Source organism: Coturnix japonica, chromosome 10 (genome assembly GCF_001577835.2).
Source record: "Coturnix japonica isolate 7356 chromosome 10, Coturnix japonica 2.1, whole genome shotgun sequence".
NCBI classification, from domain to species: Eukaryota; Metazoa; Chordata; class Aves; order Galliformes; family Phasianidae; genus Coturnix; species Coturnix japonica.
The window spans coordinates 13,706,329-13,719,441 of NC_029525.1; the positions used below are offsets into that span (position 1 = coordinate 13,706,329).

General features: G+C 41.1%; 1 long non-coding RNA gene across 6 annotated transcripts in view; it reads right to left on the minus strand.

Annotated features, from left to right (window-relative positions):
* The window catches only part of LOC107318852, a 37,992-nt gene extending 26,782 nt beyond the window's left edge, over window positions 1-11,210 (minus strand). For 4 of the 6 annotated variants that reach the window (XR_001557550.2, XR_001557547.2, XR_001557549.2 and 1 more), the window contains exons 1-4: window positions 8,108-8,411; window positions 7,599-7,698; window positions 3,394-3,577; window positions 947-1,068 (exon numbers count right to left, since the gene is read on the minus strand). This is a non-coding gene — a long non-coding RNA (uncharacterized LOC107318852). Of the gene's footprint in view, window positions 1-946; window positions 1,069-3,393; window positions 3,578-7,598; window positions 7,699-8,107; window positions 8,595-9,113; window positions 9,206-11,098 lie in introns of those variants that run through there. The other 2 variants (XR_004308528.1, XR_001557548.2) reach the window with 2 other exon arrangements.
* Window positions 11,211-13,113: the final 1,903 nt, after the last annotated feature.

Below are 13,113 nucleotides of genomic sequence, written 5' to 3' on the forward strand. Positions count from 1 at the left end.
TCATTGATGGTGGAGTAGATTGTTTGCCAAACTATTACCATAACTGTCAACCGAAATCAGAAAAATAATCTCATTGTGCTGGACAGATGCCTTTCCTGCATTATTGATATAGTCGCCGCAGAGTAATAGAGAAATATAAAGCATTGTTCTATTTACAAAAGGAGATTGGCCAAGTCCTTGAGAGTGAGCAGGAGGGACAGGCACTTAAAGGAAGTGAGATATAGTCAACTCAGTAAAAGTTATGTGTCAGGGTCATGTGGCCTCCATAGTCAGCAGTAGAATCTCGGTTTTCAATAGCTTTTCCTCTCCTTCCTCGCTTTCAGATTTAGCTCCATAGCTTAATCTCTGACTAAATGAGCTTACTAGTGCTTCAGTGCAGCACCATGGAATTCTCACAGCTTTTACCCCTTGCCTCTGGCTGCCCCATATGCATCTCAGAGACTGCCACATTGCCAGAACATGCAGAAAACAGTGCTTTCACCAAGCTCCACTTGACAGTAAGTATAAAGTAAGTCAGCGCTGCCCATTAGAATATAATGCAAGTGAGTTTTGTATGCTTGCTATCAAGATACTTCTGAAAACACTTTGCAAAGCAATGAACTAAATATGAGCACTGCAGCAAATCCTTAGGCAGATGGAGCAGCCAGCCTGCATTTAGCCACAGCGCCCACAGAGTCTTTTGCTGTTACAAATGTTTGTATATAGAAAGGGGCCCCATTTTGCTTCAGAATCTGCTACAGTGAACCTGTAACCCCAAGCTCCCCATTTATAGCACAAATGAATAAATATCTATATAGTCAGGGGACTGGAGGTGGTACTGGAGCTTCTATTTTCATCTGAACGCCATGCAGGGGTCGAGTACAGTGAAAGTCCCGTGATCAGCTGAGGACAGGCTATGGGAGATGCACATCCCTTTTAACTTACATTTATTTTATTATAAAATTACCTCACATTTCACTGCAGGGAAAAGTTTCTTTTCTCATCGGCATTCTCAAAATAAAAAGTTGTTTGAGGTGGTCTTTTTTTTTCTGGAGCAGGAATTATCAATTTAAGTAGCCCTTCATTTAACTAGAAAAGAAAAAATTAGCTGTTACAAAATTACAGTGTTTTTTAGCTTGTTCTTGTTGAAAAGCAGCTACATGAGACCCAAACCTCATTTTGGAAGTAACAAAAGTACTTTTCAGTAGCATGTTTTGAGGCAATGCATGGCTTTTTCCTTTCTTTCTTGGGATAAAAACATACAGATGCACTCTTTGTTTTGCCACAAATAAGGATGGAAATAAAATCATTTCATCAAATTTGGTGTAATGAGAATTACTGTTGTGATATAAAAATTATTTAAGCAACAACAATAGAATTGCTTTTGCCCCAGTTTGAGTGGAATCTCTGTGTAAGAGGAACCACAGAGAAGTGAACCAAAACAACAGGGCTAATTGGAGGGCAAATTCTTCCTGGTTAGTACTGGTCAATGAATAGCTCAGGCCCATCACGTGGGCTGTAAAATATTTGTAGCTCTCACATGAGAACAACTCACTGTGTGAGCAAAATGCTTGGCTGGCCTCAGGTAGAAGAACAAAGTGGCCAGGAAAGGAGTGTATGAAGTGTCCTTGACTCACACTCCTGCTTTCAAGTTGTGTTCTACTTAGACACTCCAAATCCATTGGTGCATGTGACGGCCAAATAGTCTGACCCTATCCTTTGGTGCATTACACCACCAATATATACCCACTAATACCATATGAGTGCACACGCACACATGTACACAAGCAAATACCAATCCCAATAGTGTTTTTAATTGAAAAGCATAAATTTGGCCTGCTAAATCTATTAACGATTTGTTTTAATTAGGAACCCAGCTGCTTCCTGAGATTTCACAGTCTGGGTTTTAGAACTTTAACCGTACTGAAAATGAGTCTCAAGTGAGTTGCTTTGAGTCTTTGAGCTCAGCGTTTTTACCAACTTCTTGGAAGAGGGATGTTTCAAAAACTTTCCACAGTGTGCTCGTCGTTCCTCCTCTGTCCTTGGCTCATACTGACACACAGGAGGCAAAAAGCAGCCTTGGGATTTTAAGGAGCACATGAAGATGAGGAGGGAAATTTCTTCCTCCTTATAGAATCATGGAATGGCCCAGATTGAAAAGGACCTCAAAGATCATCTAGTTTCAACCCCCCTGCTATGTGCAGGGTCACCAACCACCAGACCAGGCTGCCCAGAGCTGCATCCAGCCTGGCCCTGAATGCCCCCAAGGACAGGGCATCCACAACTTCTCTGGGCAACCAGTTCCGATAGAGAATAGTTGAAGTCAACTGCTGGTCTTATAGATGTCATTCTCAGCAAGGCTCATATCCAACAAACCCAAACCATTTCTTCCCCAGCACTGAGGGTGCAGTTATCTAGTTAATTAATCAGAATTCCTGGTAGGTAATAGCACTTCTACTTTCTTTGATATCTGCAAGTTAAATTCAGGACAAAGCCTGCCAGATTTAAGGATCCCATCTTGCAGCTCACAGAAGCCAGGCAGTAAATGTCACCTTTGGACAGTTATTTAATGGGATCACACACTAATGAACTTCAGGGCACTCCAACACCCACTCCTGCTATGTTTGTATTGTCGCTGCTCACTGGTCACTCTAATGACAAAGCAGATATTATGCTGGCAACAGTGTGTGGCTGCTTACAGCAAGTCATCCTCCCAGCCAAAGTTCTTCTATCTTCATGTAAGACTACTTTTATAATGCTTTTTTCTTTTTACAACCTAATGCTGGTTTAGTGGCTGATACTCATACAGCTACCTAAGACTCCAGCTCATGGAAAAGTTATGAGAAGAGAAAGCAAAGTCTAGAGAGGCAGCAATGCATGCCACCTCCTGAGCTGCTGGAGGACAAAGCAGCTGTGGTTTCAACTGTGCACTGTTTCTCACAGATCCTTGCTTTGCTCCTATTTGGAGGCCCAGCTTTTCTTTGCAAAGAGAATGGAATTACCTGCCTGATGGCCTCTTCCATCCAGTCAAAAGGTGAAAGCTGGGATAAGATATCTTTTTAGCTTTGCATCTGCTATTCCAAAATTCATTCAAATAACTGAACTTATGATCATGTTAGTTTATTTTATCAATCACGCTTTGATGCACTGATAACAAACAAACAAAGCAAAACTCTTGGGCACGCTCACTAATAATAAACAGATAACTAAACGCTGACTGAATTCATTGGAAAATGGGAAATGTTTGCTCCATAACATACTGTTGATAAAGTATAAAAATAAACAGTGAAATATTTTCATATACATGCCCTAAGTATGACATCAAATAAATAATAAAGCATGCTAGCCTCCTCAAGGAGTGGGGGAGACCAATCAAAGAAGTTCCATGCCTGTAATAAGTAATTAAGTACCTACAGACCATAAGCAGAGTCAGTCCAAGGACTTCACAGAGATCCATTGATCAGATCTACAGGCAGAGTTTTAAGGTCCTTCTCATCCATTGTTTTTCTGTCCTGATACTCTGATGTGTTTTTCTCAGCTCAAAGTCTTGACATTACACGAGATGCTCAGGCCCTGTTGTAGATCTCTGGTCTGTACCCTGGAAAAGAGAAGCTTGAAGTATAAAAGTAGGGGAAAAAATGCAGAACTTACTTCAATAATTATTTTGATATTATAAACCTCATTATATTAACACCTGGTGTTTATATTAAAACCTGGCTTTTGGACAGAATGTATGCCTTTATGAGTTTTATACACTTCAATATATACCATCATATAACTGAATTCTGTACTTCTTTTTAAGTTATTACTTAATTTTCCCAAATCCAACATAAAATTTTTCAAATACAGGCTTCTTAAGATTTTTAGTTGACATTACAAACTCTTAACCAGTTAATGGGAAGAACACAGAAGGGACATGCTCCTTTTAACTGCTTTATCTTTAAATAATACTATATTTTGAAGGCAAAAGAAGGAATGATTTGAACAATCCCACTGAATCTCTGAGAGATACACTGTCTTCTTCCTACTTCAAAACAATGCCTATAGCCTTTGCTTCATAGGCCAACCTTAATTAGCTGGGTGGTGCAAACTCTCACTCATTAGGACACTTAATGGCTTTTTTAGCTCTGTATGCACTGGACTCCCAGCTGCTCAACCCTGCTGTTTGCCAGTGCTGTGGCTGGGGAAACTCTGCACACCTGTGAACCTACAGCAGTATTGAAATAGGACTGGGGAAAGCTGGGGGTTGGAAGGAGCACAGAGTGAGCTCTTGGTTCCAATGGCTGCGTCCAAACCTCAGCAACAAAGCTTTGAGTTACTGCACCAAGAAATTTAAAGACTGACAAGAAAAGTGGGAAGGGAATAGGTTTGTACAGAGAAAGCTTTCATGTATGCCAGCACTTAATTTTTATTATGCATTTATTTATTTGCATTAGTATAAGCACAAACCTGTGGGTACTTACCTTGTGAAAAACCTGCTGATTCAAGAGCACTTACAAGGAGGTGTGTTGCTGTGTGGCTGAGATTCCCTCCTGCTAATACTCCCCTCTCCCCCTGCTCCCAAAGGGCTGCTTTGCCACCCTATATAAAGTCCTTTTTGGCTTGTTCACTAAATCTTTAGCCTGCCTGCTCAGGGTTAAGTGCCCTAAACTAAGGTATGATCCTCCATCACGTGCTCTGGTTCCAGGAGTTGACTCATAAGTAGAAGAGTCCTTAAGCCTCAACAAGCAGATTGAAAACTCAGTAAACAAGCTCAAGAAGAAAACTCAGCAAGTCCAAGTTTCCAGCTACATCGGAATGAAATGCACTTTATAAATATACATTTAAAAGGAGGCTTTCAGTGACTTTGCAATGATTTACAGTATGAATATGTTGTAACTTTTTAGTTCCCTTACCATCCTTGAACCCTTCCCAGTCAAAGGTGGGTTTATTTTAAGTAAAATTCAGTCAGGTTATTGCAAGCCTGTAATTAAATATGAAAACTGTTATGCAGAATTGCTCATTTATTTTTATATATATATATATATATATATATATAAAGGAAAGTTAAGTGAATTCTTGTTAAAAAAAGTGTTTCTGCAATCTATCAATATAAACGTTTTGGAGGTATATTGGATGTAAACTTACATAATCTTGGGTATATTTAAAAGTTTCCATGGAAACCGTTTCTTTGTCAAAAGAACAACATTGCTCTGGGTTATTTGTAACCCACACCTGGTCTCATCCAGCTCACGTATCAGAACCAGGAGGTGACTCTGTTGCTCACCAAGCAAACTGACTTGGGTGCTTTCAGTTTCTTACAGCCAGAATAGAAGGAGCACTGTCACTATCCTTCATTATCCATAAATGGAAACAATAACAGTAAATCAGTTTGGGTAACCAGACCCCCTGAAAACATCCAAAACATCCTGCATCCCTCTCCATGCGGGGACCATCCGGTTATGTGGGCAGGCAAGGTCCCAGCTCTCCTTAAGCAAAGATGATGATTCTGCTTGTTGCAGGCTTTCCCTCCAGAATAAGCTGCTCTTCTAATAAATGCTGTTCCGACAGCAGTGTTGCAGCTTGCCAGGAACAGCTCCCAGTGCAGGGCAGCTGCTTCTGCAAAGGCATCTTGAAAGTTGCAGTTCTAATTCTCACACCATGTGTCTTCCCTTTTACCCGGTTCTTCCAGGGGAAAGAAGAGTCCAGTCTGACCTTCCTCCCACCTCCAGAAACGCTCCAATAACAGGAGCTGTAAACTGTAGCTGGGTTTTCTATCTGACAGCAGCTGAGAGTCAACAGCAGCCCATCTTATCCACTTCAGAAATGAGCCCCGGCTGATTGGACAAATATTTCCTATTTACCAGCTTCTCCCCCCTCCTGGATAATTCTAGGGTTAATCCACCGCACCACCTCCTCAGCCCAGCCCCGTGATATTGACACTTAAGAAACACAGAGCTGTTTATATTTCATTGGAGAGCTCATACTATCAATTTTCACATTAGTGAGTCTAGCTATTGCTCTCTTCTATCGGGATCTATTGAGTGGTGGCAGTAGAGATATCCGCTGTAGTGAAGGAAAAAAAAATACTTAGCTGTCTGATGAAATGTTTTAAATGCATAGGGTTCACCTTGGGGTTGGCTGCTGCTCAGATTTTATCCATTAATAACACGCAGGGCTGCCACACTACTCTCCAGGGCTGATAGGAAAAATAGTACCACTTACAGATCCCCTGGTTTGCCTCAGGGAGAGTGCACCAAATGCAGCACATATCATACATTTTGGGGCTGAAATTTACTCCACAAGAGGAAAAAAAAATAAAAAAAAATCCTAAACATTATTTATAATAAGAAACAAACCCAACCCTGCTCCTGCAGCACAGACAAAGGGAAGTTGTCATGTAGTCCGGTAGTTGCAGAACTCAAGTGCTTTGCTTGGGCTATGAAACACCTCTGGGCAAAACAGGGATAAGATTTCATTGTAAAGGGACTTTCTTTTTTTTAAGCTTACAGCCCTGCAGGTTGACATTTCATCCAGCAGGGAGAAGAATCTGAACTGTTACGAGGAGCCAAAAGAGTGGACCCTCAGTCAGCCATCATCTTTCCAGCACAAGCAACTCATTTACTTACATATATATTTTTTCTACCACTGAAACAATTCACAGGAAAATGATCATCAGAATGAGAATTGTTAACTGATTAGATTATTGTTGGCATTCAGTACAAGAATACAGCCAAGTGCTCAAGGGTAAGTATTATTTTCATCTAGTGATGAAGTTAAGAAAAGATTCTGCACCCAATTCCCTGTACATTAATGATCTGAAGATATTTGGGCTGGGTTGCATTGTTTTCCCCTTTCTTTCAAAGGGAGCCACAAAGCTCACTGCTGCCAGGAAGTGTTATTTAAGAATATGAGTTCCTTTTGTAAAGGGAAAAGCATAATTAGATGTTAAGAGCTGATTATTGTATTGTTCTCCACAAAGTTTTGCAAGGGGAACTACATTTGAAGAAAGAAGGGAAAGTATGTTTTGTGCTTGGAAAGTGAGAGGTATCTGGCTTAAATATCTTTTGTCTCCATATCTGAAAACTTTTCACAAGACCCAAGTAAACCAACTTTCCACTGCACTCTACAAATACAGCTTTTGCTGCAAGCAGCCCACTTATTTACAGTACCTGTTGGTGGAAACTGGCACTAGATTTTGCACTCCGAGCACCAACAAGATCTCCCATCTCTTGAAAAGGAACCACTTGGAACAAAAAAACTATGATTTTTTAACATATATATTTTTAAGAGCTTCGTGAAACAAGCCAAACTTGCATCTGCACGCTTCTTTTTACCACTCCATCCCCAGGGAGCAGTTGTACCTTGTGCTCCTCCCTTAGAAATCGAAATCAAATTATTTCTTTTATGTCAGGATTCTGTAAGCTGTAAGCATGGACGATTATATATTTAGCTTATCCAGACTCAGTAAGAGACTACGTGCAGGACACAGCTTAGGTAGGAAACCACACTGCACCTAGGAGAAACCTGGGCTATAAGCAGCATCCACCAAGTACGTCTCTATTTTGTGCCATACCACAGAGGATGTACGCTGTTCCAGTTTCTATCCCCCCAAGATATTTCAAATAAAGTTGTCAAACCTCTTGTTCTCTGGAGGCTCCTGGAACAGTTCAGAGCAGATTGGTCAACCACCACAGGCCTTCAGCTGCTTGCCAGCTTCCATTTGTTTTTCAGCAGCATCTGTGAGAGAATAAACAACTGATGTGAGCATTCACTTCTTAATTACTCTTCTCACCAAGTGAGAAGTGCTTCAGCCCTGCTTAACACCTCCTCAGAGCTCTTTCTGCTGCTAGTTCTTCATCCTCTGGATCCTGTAGGTTATATAGATTATAGAGTTAATCTGAAACACATCTCAGCACCAAGACAAAAGGAAGCCATTAAGCTACCTATACATTAAAGGCTGGCTTGGTGACCTGGCCACCCACCAGGACCTCAGCCCTGCACCAGCCCATTCCACTTTTGTTTATGGAGCCTACACAAGTTGTGATGAGCTGGGAAGTACTGTGGTTTTAAAGAATAACAATACTTCTTTCAAGTAATTTTACCCTCTTTTGGTGGAAAACAGAATAGAGAATGTATCTAGAACTACCTGTTCTACCCCACTTGCTTTATCTTCATCATATTCCAATGCTTCTAAAGGTATCTCATTGCAGAAATCTTTAAGGCCTATTTTAAACATCACCAAGTGATTCTTCCCTACTACTCACGCTAAAAAAGTTCAAATCCTCAAAACATTGAAGCATGTAACAAAGAAACAACACTACTATATTTTAAGTTCCTTTTACATTGCTACCTATAAACCACACACCAAAGTGCTTAAATATCTACATCTATGATACAGAAATGAGAGCAAAGAAGGAAAAACAACCAAGAGTACCTCAACCTCCCTGACCCTGAGCAAAATAGCTCTTATAGCCCACAGTCATCTTTTGACAGCCCTCTGCCCTGCCCACTTTTTTGCTCTTTAAGCTTCACCTGGATGAAAGAAAAAAAAAAGTTAATTAATGACAACCTGTGAAAAACTGACTTCATCACCAGAGAAGTTCCTGGAGCCAAGGCCTGTGCTGAAGCCACCCCCTGATCTGGGGACAGGTGTTGCAATTCTTTTTTAATCTGCAACAACAGCCTTTAGCTGTATCACAGTTAACACGCTCCACGTGCCAAAGTGTAACGAACTTGTGTGTTCTCTCTGGACCTGCTTGCAGCCCGAGGTGAGAACTAATGAATTGTCAGGGCCGGGGGAAGAAGACAAGGACGTGAAGGCAAAGAGCAAAGAATAAAAATGCAAACATCTGTGTTCAGAGGACAAATCTGCTCTCTCTCAGATTTCTACAGACACTTTCTAAGGCTTTGGCAACTGAGCAACCTCTTTCCCTGCAATCACTCTGTTTAGTTAGGACCGAACCCAAAGGCAGGTTTTGTACGAGACTTTGTTTGAACACATCCCTCCAGTTTATTGTTTCCTTCTCCCCAGCCCCCCCTTTTCCTTCTATGCATCTTCATCCTTCATGGTTGATTTAGGTTATGATGTAAACTAACCGAACGTGACACAGCTGCTCTCCTCAATAACTAAGGAGATGCCGGCTGCCACTCACCCTGGCGCGTTGGTGGTTCACAGTGGGGAATACTGGGCTGATGGGGGCCCTCTTTTTTTTGGCATCTGTCTGTACCATCTTTGTGCAGTTTGCTGAAACAAAACCAACGATATTAGCAGCATATGGGCAGCCAGAACAGGGGTCATTTACCTTATTTGCCAACAAAGTAAAGGACAAGGCCCAGTGGAACTGTATTATATTGAGAAGAGCTGGCGGCACAGCAGCAGAGGAGGAAACCAAGAAGGATCCCAGAAGTCACCTCTGCCCATACGTCCCTTTCCTTTGAAATGTTTAGTTGATGAGGTCTATACAGGCTCTTTGGTTGTAAACTCTATGAGTTTGGAAAGCTGAGCTGCCTCTGCTAAAGCAAACCAAACACATCTGGTCAGGGTGAGCACCCCACCTCCAGTGTGAAGGTCTATTCCAAAGTTTGCTAAAAGCTGACAAAGATTTTGTTGACAATCAAATTTGTGTAATGGCTAACAAAAAATAAATCATTTCCATCTGCATACGCTCTGATTAATAAAGGCCTGACACTAGAGGAGCCAAAAACCTGTCAGGGATCTGATCTAATTGCATATCTAACCTGACCAGAAGTAAGAATAATTGGAAAGCTCTCAAATAGATTGTTCTTCCTAACTTAGTGGGACAAACCACACACCAACAGCTTGCACAACCCAACTTCTGCAAACAAAAGCAGTGAGGATAAATTTGGAGAAGACCCCAACCATCCCCATCTACAGATGAGCTCTCAGACAAAAAGAATTAGGAACTTGTTTCTGCCATGGGATACTTCTAGGTGTAAAGTTACAATGCTGGGCATGTTTTAACAGATAGGCTGTGCTGAAACAAAGAACTTGATGAAGGTGGTTAGCGGAGAAAAATAGCTTTAAATAGAACGGTGTCTGCAGAAACCCAGAATGACAAATCTACTGCTGTATGAAAACATATGTATATGGCATTGTGAATTTAAGAGGTGCCTCACATAGCACATACAGTTCAAGTATTTATTATGACTCCGATTCATGAAAAATGTTCCCCTTTTTGTTAGCCATTTTTTTGCCTGCAAAATTAAACTCGCTCTCTGTACGCCTATACTTAATATGGAAATGTCCTCCAAAACACTATCTACCCTTCTATATCTATGTTAATGCTTGTTTAAGTTTCTGCTCTCTTCCACGCCTGTCTCCTCTGGTTTCTGAGAACACACATATTTGTACAAAACCCTCAATTTTAGGAGTACACTGCTACCTAAAATTGTGTGGGATTATACCCTTAGAGACAGCTAGTTTTACTTGACACTTTTACCAATATCTTTACATTAAAGAAAATATTTTGCTTTATGGTTCTTATAAAGTTATTATGCTTACTTATTTCATATATTTTGTCACTTATATCAGGAATATGCATTAAAAAAGTCTTCTCTAAATCTGTACATCTTGGTCTGTGACAAAATTGCAGTACCTCTTGATTGAGTAAAATGCTGAACAAAATACCCTGAGCCTTTTAAAGAAAACAAACAAAATTACATCTATGTACGAAAGTAACAATGTTGTAAATAAGGGAGTTGCTTTTTGGTTGTTGTTGCTGTTGTTGTTGGTTTTCTTTTTCCTTACAGCTTAAAGCTCCAATTTCTAACTTAGATGCATAAAGATTTTTTTATTTTTTGTCAGCTTCAGCGCAGAGAAACATTAAAATTCATCTCACCCCAAACCTTTGTCGGGAAAAAAAGATGTTAAATATCAGCAAATGGATCTGATAAGCTGCAGACTATTTCTGCTGTCAGAGAATGACTGTAGGACAAAAACACATGTTCAGGATTTGACATCCCTTGGCATCTTGTAAATAGCCTGCATGAATCCACACCTAAAAACTGCCAACACAAGCAAAATTGTGCCCAAGTTTCTTGTAAGTTAAGCAAGCAAAGCAGAGACGTGAAACGTGGTTGGATTGAATATAGGAACCTAAAGACCCCCAAAACTGACCTTGAGATCATTTTAGCGAAAGATCTTCTCTGCACTTTTGCAGCGCCAGCCTGATTTCTTCTTTATAAAGGGCTCTGTCATGTGTGTGTGTGTGTGTGTGTGTGTGTGTGAGTGTGAGTGTGCTGCAGGACTGTAGTAAACACTTTGTTAGGGGGGGAGGGGGGAAAAAAAAAAAAGCAAGAATTTTCCTTAGATAAATAAGAAGGAAAAAGATCTGCTGAGTAATACAAAATAGACCCTTCTTTTTTGGAAGGTTTCATTCCTTAACTGAAATGTGAAGTAATCCCTTGGCCTGGATTTCTAACGCTTCAACTCCACCCCCTCAATGAAAGAAAAAAAACCTTTTTTTTTTTTTTTTTTTTTCTGTGGTTTGCCACTCAAAGGAGATCACTGTCTGGATTGTTTCTCTTTCCTGCTTTCTTTTTCTCCCATTCCTGTTAAAAATTGTATGAAGAAGTGATATTTTATGAAGAGGAGTTTCAAAAACTGTTTTATTCCTATGCAGCATCAGTGTTTGTGCCACCAGACATGGGAAGATTACTCACGTACATATGCTTTCTTCTCCCAACCCCTCTTTTTCCCCTTGCTCCTTTGTTTGTTTTGTTTGTTTCAATTTCTGCGTACTTTACAGAGATGTCGATCTTCCTTTCTTGGACTCAGGCTTGCCCACCATAAGCAAAAGCTTATTGAAGCTGCTGGACTCTGCTGCGCAAACAGTAGACTCCTGATATTCAGTGAAGGGCCATAGGGGACCAGGAGGCTGGTCTCAGTGTCTGTCTGGAGCAGTGGTGCACATGGCTCCCTTCAGCCTAATGATGAAAAGGGAAATGGGATGAAGTCTTCACTACCGAGAAAGGTTACTCAGAAGTCAAGTGCTATGTGCCAGGACACGGTCAGGCTGGGATGAGGAAGGTGATTCTCTCCAAAGGGCATGGAACTATTGGCAGCTTGCCTCTTTCCCTCCTCTTCCCCTGAAACACCCTGGAATCAGGATGCAGCCTTTAATGACTCAGTAGTCTGCTTGGCTGTGGCAGATCTTGCATTTCTGGAGTGAATCAATATAAACACTTTCTTCTGTCTTTATTTTTTTCCCCTTTACCCATTGTACTGCCTCCTATTTGACTGTCTGCTGTCTATCCCCATATCCGTAGCGCCTAAGGAAGCTGTGATCCGTAATTACAGGTGCTGCCCAGCCTGCAACAAAATTGCTCAGCGTGAAAGGTAATATGCAAAAAGATTCTTTTTCTTTTTTCTCTCTTTTTTTCTTCTTCTTTTTACTTTTCTCTTCATTTTCTTCTCTCTCTCTCTCTCTCTCTCTATCTTTTTTTTTTTTTTTTTTTTTTTCCAAGTCTTTTTGGCAGGCTTTGGAAAAGGCCTGTTTCCTGGCAGGAGGAAAAGCCAGCCTTGGCTTCAAGCAGTCACTGACAATTCCCAGCATATGGTAAGAGAGGGAGCTTCCGCCTACCCCATCAGGTAAGTGCCATCTTCCTTACTACAGGCAGCAATGATCGATGTCACGCTTGGAGAGCACTGGCTGCTGGGAGAGGAGCCAAGTGGCCAACTGGCCGGTACAACGGAATAGGTCAGCATGGACAAGGCCTCTGGGTGGGGAAGGCATGCTAGCATAAGCATGCAACCAGGAAATGTGTTGTCTTGATACGTTGTCATGTGCTTCAGCTTTTTGGCTCTGAAGCCCAGTTTGAAAAGTTTGTATTGTTTACATTTAGGTTTCGAAAGGTGTGCTGGAGTTTTCTGCATGTGCCTCTGAGCAAATAGAGCACTGCTTGTGTGCCATTCCTTCTCTCTGTTTCCTTCCTTTTTAGTCTTTTCACGTTGTTTTAATACCTAGTTATTCCACTTTGGCTAGAGGAAGACCCGATCACACATTCATTCCAGTTCTGCTCATGGTATTTCCATTATTTCAGAGCAGTGCACTGGAAACACAAAGGCAGACCTCTTAAGCCTCTATCCTGTGGTTGAGCACCAGCTTGGCCTCACGTCGTCCTTCCCAAAAC